General features: G+C 29.9%; 1 long non-coding RNA gene across 3 annotated transcripts; it reads left to right on the forward strand.

Moving 5' to 3' along the window:
• The first annotated feature begins 4,809 nt into the window (after positions 1-4,809).
• On the forward strand, positions 4,810-8,148 carry LOC137496196 (uncharacterized). Of its 3 annotated transcripts, none has more exons than XR_012382570.1 (7): positions 4,810-5,293; positions 6,255-6,311; positions 6,401-6,494; positions 6,618-6,775; positions 6,878-6,973; positions 7,148-7,277; positions 7,996-8,148. It is a non-coding gene; the product is annotated as an uncharacterized lncRNA (long non-coding RNA). The 3 variants fall into 3 exon arrangements; XR_012382571.1 differs by having other exon boundaries at positions 7,148-7,265; XR_011016346.2 differs by lacking the exon at positions 7,996-8,148 and having other exon boundaries at positions 7,148-7,387.
• The last annotated feature ends 696 nt before the right edge of the window (positions 8,149-8,844 follow it).

The raw sequence follows: 8,844 nt of genomic DNA on the forward strand, positions 1-8,844 counted from the left end.
ATGCCGCCCTAATACATACTAATAAATGCATATATAACTTCCCAATGAAAAACACACGCAAATCTGTATCAACCTAACTTAGTGAATAATTCACCCAAAAAATGAAAAAGTACTCACATAAAAGTGGTTCTTTATGAGTTTCCTTTGTCTAATAAATAAAAACGAAGATATTTTGAAAAACAAATACTATGGAAGTCAATAGTTAAATGTTTCCAGCATTTTTCTAAATATCTTCTATTGTGTTTAACAGAAAAAAGATACTCAAACAAGTGAAGGGTGAATAAATGATGACAGAATTTTCCATTTTGGGTAAACTGTACCTTTAAAATCAACATCCACTCCACCATCTAAACGCTCTCTCTCTAATTCATGTCTAACTGAAACACCATAGCAAAGATTGTACCAATTAAACCCTTATTAAACCCTTCGATCAATACAAAAAAAAAAAAAAAGGAGCAATCACCCACACACTATACACTGTAAACCCTAATGCTGTAACTAATTAATTGAATTGAGTTCTATTAACTTAAATCATTAAAATTCGTTTATCTTAATTAACCTTGATGAGTATTTAGAACTTTTTCTTATTTTTGAGTTTGAAAAAATTTAATCTTTCAAGTAAGGTGAACAATTCTGCTGGGTTTAATTTATACAAAATGTCTCTTTAAAGTTTCATTAACTCAAAATCTGTCAGCCCAGTGATTTTGCGTCTGACGTCATCCAGGTTCACGTACGTGCTCATGCTTCATTCGTTTTTGTTATGGAATACAAGTTTAATTCATTTTCTGTGTCATCTTTAAATACAAGGGGTTTAAGAGAAACTATAAAAAGGAAAGCAATTTTTTTATTTTGTAAAAGTAGTGAAGCAGAATTTATTTTTTTGCAGGAAACACACTCTTGTGAAACTGATGTGAAGTTCTGGAAATATCAGTGGGGTAATTCTATCTTCTGTAGCCACGGCACCAACCACTCAGCAGGAGTTATGATATTATTACACAAATTCAATGGCAATATATTGGAATCTAAAATGGCAGAAGAGGGCAGATGGATTATTTTAGTAGTTAAAAAGGACAATTCCACATTTATTCTTTGTAATATATATGGACATAATAATAAAACCGATAATAGTAAAATGTTTAATAAATTATCCATAGATCTTAAAAAAATAATCTCTAAATATCCAGATTCTTTAATAATTTTAGGTGGTGACTTTAATGAGTGTGTTAACGATGCAGTGGATAGATTTCCCTCTAAAGCAACAGAATACCAATTGCTTAATAGTAATATTGCTTTTTTGTGTTCTAAATTTAATTTAACCGATTCATGGCGTTTCTTTAATCCAAACAAAACAGAATTTACATGGTCTAATAAAAACAGGTCATTGCAATCTAGGATAGATTTTTTTCTAATTTCTACTTCTGCCCTACCAATTGTAAATGAGTCATTACATATAATTGCTCCTTTAACTGATCATAAATTGGTTAAATTACAATTGCTATGTAATACAGGTAACAACTCTAAACTGAGAGGTTATTGGAAATTTAATAACTCATTACTTAAAGATAAGTTGTTCAATGACAAAATAAAAGAGCTTTTTGCAGATAATTTTTCTGAATTACCTATTATTAATTGTAAAAGTAAATGGGAATATTTCAAATATAAAGCTAGACAAATAGCAATTAAAAGAAGTAAAGAACTTAAAAAAAACAAAAATAAAAACATTCAAAACCTTTTAGACAAAATAAATTCACTATTGCAAAAAAAGTTGACCCCTAATGAAGATTTGCTCTTAAAAAGTTTAAACGCTCAATTAGACAATGCTTTTTTAGACCTAGCTAAAGGTTTCTATATCAGATCAAGAGCTAAATGGCTTGAAGAGGGTGAAACTAACTCAAGTTATTTTTTTGCACTAGAGAAAAGAAATTATAAAAGAAATTCGCTTACTGCTCTTAATATTGAGGGCTCAACCTGTACAAATCCTTGTAAAATCTCATCTTTCGTGGCCACGTTTTATAAAAATCTTTACTCATCGAAGTTTGATGCTTATAAATGTGAAGAATTTTTTCACACAATTGATACACACATACCCATGATTGATGAAGATTTTGCCAACTTTTGTGATGATGATTTAACTAAAAAAGAAATACAGACTGCTCTATTCTCTATGAAAAAAAATAAATCCCCAGGTATTGATGGGTTCTCTGTAGAATTTTATACGCACTTCTGGTACTTAATACAAGACATATTATTAATACTGTATAATGAATGTATTGCTGAAAAAGAAATGTCAACTACTATGAAACAAGGAATCATATCGTTAATACCAAAACCAGAAAAGGATTCACTTTTAATCGACAATTGGAGACCCATTACATTATTAACAGTAGATTATAAGATATTAGCATTGGTATTTTCTAACAGATTAAAAACTAAATTAAATCTTATGATTACAGAATCTCAATCAGGCTTCTTAAATGGTAGACATATTAGTAACAATATAAGATTGGTCTTGGATCTAATTGATTATGCAGATTTTATTAATTCTAAAGCTATAATTTTTTTTCTTGATTTCTACAAAGCGTTTGATACAATAGAACATAAATTTCTTTTACACTCTCTCAAAAAATTTGGCTTTGGCTCAACATTCATTAATGTAATAGAGATGTTTTATAAAGATATATCCAGTTCTATTATTATTAACATGTTTACATCTCAAAGATTTACATTAGAAAGAGGCGTCCGCCAGGGCTGTCCTATTTCCCCTTTTTTATTTATTTTAGTTACAGAATTACTCTCTATATCTCTTATTAATAACCAAGACTTAAAAGGCATAAATATTTTTGAAAGAGAAATAAAAATTTCTCAACTGGCGGACGACACCACTTTATTTTTAAAAGACAGTTATCAAATTAACGATGCCATAAAATCAATAAAAACATTTTCGGATGCTTCGGGTCTTCATTTAAACTTAGATAAATGTGAAATCTTAACTCTGTATGATTGCAATGACTTGATATTAAATGGTATACCAGTAAAAAAAACGGTTAAATATTTAGGTATATATATTAATAAAAATAACTTAGAGAGACAAAAACTAAATTTTTCTTCTAGAATAAAAAAAACTCAGAATATCCTCAATCTATGGCTACAAAGGGATCTATCCATTTACGGTAGAGTTCTTATATCAAAAGCTGAAGGTCTCTCCCGCCTAGTATATCCTTTATTATCCTTAACTGTTAATGATAAAATTAAAAAAGATATAAATAAATTATTTTTTGATTTTATTTGGAAAAATAAGTCTCATAAATTAAAAAAGGCATTAATTTCACTTAACAAAGACAAAGGAGGATTAGAAGCAATTGATATAAATAATTCTATAAATTCTTTCAGAGTCAGTTGGATTAAAAGATGTTTAACTAGTTCAAATTCAATATGGTTCTTTATTCCCAATTATTGGTTTAATAAAATTGGCGGTCTCCCATTTATTTTGAAATGTAATTTTGCTCCAAATAAACTTCCTATAAAATTAACAAATTTTTACCAGCAAGCATTACTGGCTTGGAAAATATGCTACTCTCATAACTTTTCTCCGCATAAAACATTTTTATGGAACAACACTGATATTACAGTTAAGAGTAAATCTTTATTTTATTCCAATTGGTATGACAGAGATATATTACATGTATTTTCCTTATTTGATGACTTTGGGAACTTGTTAACTTATGAGCAGTTTATGAAAATTCATCAATTTCCAATACCATTCAAGAAATTTAACATAATTGTAAATGCTATCCCAAAAGAATTAATACATCTAACAAAAAATCATATTTTGTATATAAATAAAAAAACCATAAAACCCTCCTTATTATTAGAAGGTATCAGTGTATATGATAAGAAGTGCAACAACAAACTTATCCTTCGAATTCTCCAACAAAAAAATCAAATTGCTCCAAGAGGGAAATCATATTGGTCAGCATTAATAGAGGACATTAATTGGAAAAGAACATGGCTTCTCCCATATAAATATGTAATCCCAAACAAAGCAAAGGAAATACATTTTAAAATTCTACACAAAATATACCCGGTCAATGCATTAGTCTCAAAATTTACTGATATTGCAGATACTTGTTCCTTTTGTCAGGAAAATGAGGAAACTCTGACTCACATGTTTTTTTCTTGTAAAACTTCACAAAAGTTTTGGTCTGATTTATATAATTATTTGAATAAATCCCAAGCAACAAAACAAACTTTTAAACTGAAAGAAATTATATGTTATTACTCTAATCCCAAGAACAAAAATGAAGAATATATATATAACTTCTTCATATTATATGCTAAATTCTTCATCCACAAACAAAAATTTCTGAAATCCTCTCCCTCGTTTGCCCATTTTTTAATTGAAATTGATTCCATACTTAAAGCTATTCGTCTATCTAACAACAAGAAATTCTGCAAGTTAATAGAAACTTATGAAAATGTCATGCTTCCAGTGTGTAAATAATTAATGCTTTCTGTAATTATTTCTATTTTTTATTTTTTTTATTTATCTATTTTTTATTTAATTTTGTACCTGCCCCTTCCTCATTTCGTTCTCTTTTTTTATTCTCTTTCTATTACTCCTTTCTTTTTAGTTATTATTCTTATAACTTTGTAATTGTATATTCTTGTATTCCAGTCTTGTACAAATTACTTCCTGAGTTATATTGTAAATTTCTTCTTTTCTAAATAAAAATTTGTTTGAAAAAAAAAAAAAAAAAAAAAAAAAAAAAAAAAAAAAAAAAAAAAAAAAAAAAAAAAAAAAAATGCTTCATTCGTTTTTTTCAAGATGGCGGATCGGCATCGCTTCACACTACAGTAAGTAAAATATTTACAAATCCAATATTAAATGTATGTTTTAATTAATATAATCACAGTAACAGTTCAATGTAATGTAGAGTTAATCAGGGTGCGTTTACATGTCGTACATTACAGAAAACATGTTTAGCCTCACTTGTTGCTAACTAACGTTAACATTACTGTTTAAAAAGTTAGAATCAGTGCAATGTTAGCGTTAGTTGTAATGTGTTAACTCTGAATTTTAACAGAGTGTGATAAAGACAAAAATATTTAAAATCGGCAGATTACATTTTTAAAAAAAATTTAAATCTTGGCGCGAGTATGCCTTTTCTCAGGCTGTGCTGAAGTTGTCATGGAGACGCGCGCTCTCACAACCGCATGTCGCTTGTTGCTTGCTGATCCATGTATGAGGATAGCCTGACGGAGAACATTTAAGCTGCGCTCCTCACATGAGCAGGTACAGAGCAGAGCTTCAATTTACACTACCACATTGAGGTAAAGTTGGTTTTATATTCATACATTCATTTAGTAACAACTTGTGACTCGCTCCATAAATTGTTTACCATGGTACTTTGTCTATTCGTTCTGAAATCACATGCAAGTATGACATGAAAACAATATTACACTAAATGCACTAACGTTATTTTTTTTTGACTGAACAATGTTGTACTTTGAAAGTCATTGGCTGCTAATATGATTTCACCATTAAGAATATGCAAAAATTACCTTTCTGAAATTATATTATTAAGGAGAAAGTCTGAATGTGTAAATATAAAACTAACTTTACCTCAATCACCAGCACTGATCAACACTTAATATTTACTCGCGCTTAAGACGACATCTCTGCATATCAATGATTACCTGATTAATGCGATCAGTTAAATGAGTTTAAATGTCATTTAGGTCAAATGTATTTTAAAGGTATGATAAAAGTTTTTTTTTTTCAATCTATTTTTTAAAATGTTTACTCTGGAGAGAATATAAACAGCCTAAAAAACAAAGTATGCATATCTATATCACATTAATACAAAATTATGTTATTAAATAAAATAATAACAAAACAAAATATTTAAGACGTGGTAAACAAGACATAGTTTTCTGATGTGCAAATTTTGTAGCTTAAAATATATTTATATCTTAAAAATATAAATATTTTAGTATATATTTTTACATCATTAAACAATAAGGTAAGTTTTGTTATTTCTAGCTTTTAAAATCAGGCCTTAAATTTCTTTGTCGTCCTATTCTGTTTTAGAAATTTCAATACTGTTTAAATTAAATCTGTGTTCATCGAATCAAAGCAACTAACATGATAATCAGCTCTATTGCTAACCATTTTGGAGGTTAACGTTAGACATCATGCAATTTTACTACTTCCACTCTCAGCTAAATGACACTGTGACTTTGTGTACATACAGAATTGAAGGTCGGTGTTGCTGACTACAGATAGGTTCTTAAATGGAGGCATGTGAAAGGTGGGTAAAATATTTATTTTGTACTACTATGCCTGGCATATCCAGATAAAATAAATATTACAGTGTATTTATCAATGATACTTTTGCAGCAAGGAAAGTGAAACTTCAGCTAGACCTTGAGTTCAGTTTACAACATGAAGATCCTGCTTTCAACTTCTGATCAACACCTGATTTTCATCTGAGGTAAAAAATAGATAAGTAAATGAAACATAATAATAATATTAATACATTTTTTCTAGAATTGTATATTTTGTGGTGTGGGTTTGTTTTATGAAATTCTCTCTTGTTTCTTTTTGCTGTTTGCAGAGTACCAACATGTTACAAATGAGAATTTTCCCCACAAATTCTTTGCACAACTGGACCACCACCTATTTCATTTGATGACAATTTTAAGGCAAACAGCATCCAAAACTGGCAAGACAGCAGATACCCTGGCTAATCTTTTAAAGGCTTATGATGAGCAGGTATGTTTGGGGTCACGTGTTAAAGTATACATTAAAATATAATTAGAATTTTTTTTTTTTTTTTTTTTTTTAATTTTTTAAAAATTGATTCTTGATTTCCAGGAACTGCATGATGTCAGTTCATGACGGACTACTGTTATCAGAGGTCTTTTGGTCTTGCTGCGTGAGCGTGACTTAAGATTCTTTAGGAACACCCTGGTAAGACTTCGTTCATTCTTTTCACAATTAGGCATGTTTAATGAAAAGATGAAAGTTTTGAAAACTTTTACTTAATAACATATTTGTAATCACGAATAGTTGATAAATCATATAATATTGGTTCAGTCATTTTGATACTGTCCTTACATTAATATCCTTGAATTATGTTTTTAGATTGATAATCCTGCTGACTGAAGATGCTTTATTGGCCCTGCATTCACTGAGGGTCTCTGTTGTCCTGAAGAATGAATTGGACACCACCCACAGCACACTTCCAGACCTTTCTTGTCCTGTATGGATTAATGTATGCTCTTCACATAATATATAGTAAAGGACTTTGAACTTGTGCAAAAAGTTTTGCTTGGCATGGATGATGGAAAATAAAAAGTCTCGTAGCATGGAAACCTTAAAGAATGAGTTAATATAGAGCTTTTTTTTTTTTTTTTACTTAATAAAGACTGTCTCTGGGGTAGTAACTTCAAAACATTTATTTACCTTTAATTGGTAAGTATGCATTTTATTATATATAGGGATAGTTTGTCCAAATGTAAAATTCTGTCATTTACTAACTCTTCACTTGTCCCAAACCTGCTTGAATTTCTTGCTTCTGTTGAACACAAAAGTTAAGTAAAGCTGACAACCTGTAACCACTGACTTTCTAATAGGAAAACAAATACTGTGGAAATCGGTGGTTACAGGTCTCAGCTTTTTTTTTTTTTGGTCAAAAATAACCTTTTATGTGTTCAACAGAAGAAAGAAACTCAAACAGGTTTGGAATAAGTAAATGACAGAATCATAGTTTAACCAAGACTGAATATATATATATATTGTAACGAGCGATCACATGCCACGTCGCCCTGGTCGCTAATTTCACCCAGCTGGACCATCATCAAGCCAGGATTTTTCACAGCTGGACGGCATCACGCGGAGAGGCATATAAGCCCAACCTACGCCAGGAGAAGATGAGCTTCATTCTCTCAATGACTCCCTGTGCTAATGCTTGTCTCTTTGTCTCTCCGTAGCGGACTCCAGCTCGTGACGATCCTTCACCCGACTACTCACTGTCCTTCACCTACTTCCCGGAGCACCAGAGCACCTCACCTTAAAGAAGAGCACCTTTTACACCACCCACACTTTGTAAATAAAGCACCCTCCGGGGACTTGTCTGTAAACTCATCCTACTGTGTCGCTGTTTTCCCTCTGCCTTGCTACAATATATATATATATATATATATATATATATATATATATAAAAAATCTGCTCTCCGTTAAACAGAAATTGGGGGAAAAAATAAATGGGGGCGAATAATTCTGACTTCAACTATATATATATATATATATACAGTTTCTGTGTAGTTTACACTAAACGAGTCACTTCACAGAATGTGCACTTATTATTTTTTTTAACGAATGCCTTAAGACTAAGTTTTACACTTATTAATGTATTATTAAATTTTATCAAACTTATAGTTGTTTTTTCTTGAGGCTCTTATGTCTGATATCATATTTACATTGTGGGTAATTTTTATTAAATTTAGAATAGTGTTCATTTTCAATCTCTTTGTCTAATAGTTTTTATCATTTTAAGACATTTGTAATTGCATAGGAGACAAATTTGAAAGTACTGTTGGACATTTTTTCTTTAAAAATAAATGTCTAAAATGGTATTGTCTGTGTGTTTTAAATTACAGATTTATTTTGACAGATTTATGGGGTTTAAAGATTAAAATAATGGCTAATTTTATTTGTGAAACTGACGATGGAGAAGTTAATTTTAAAAAAATGCTATCAAAATGTATGAGCTGGGTGACTAAGTATGTAAAGGTGAGATAAATAATTAAAAATAAGTTAATTGCTATTAAAAAGTATGA

This window comes from Danio rerio, chromosome 7 (genome assembly GCF_049306965.1).
Source record: "Danio rerio strain Tuebingen ecotype United States chromosome 7, GRCz12tu, whole genome shotgun sequence".
Lineage (NCBI taxonomy): Eukaryota > Metazoa > Chordata > Actinopteri > Cypriniformes > Danionidae > Danio > Danio rerio.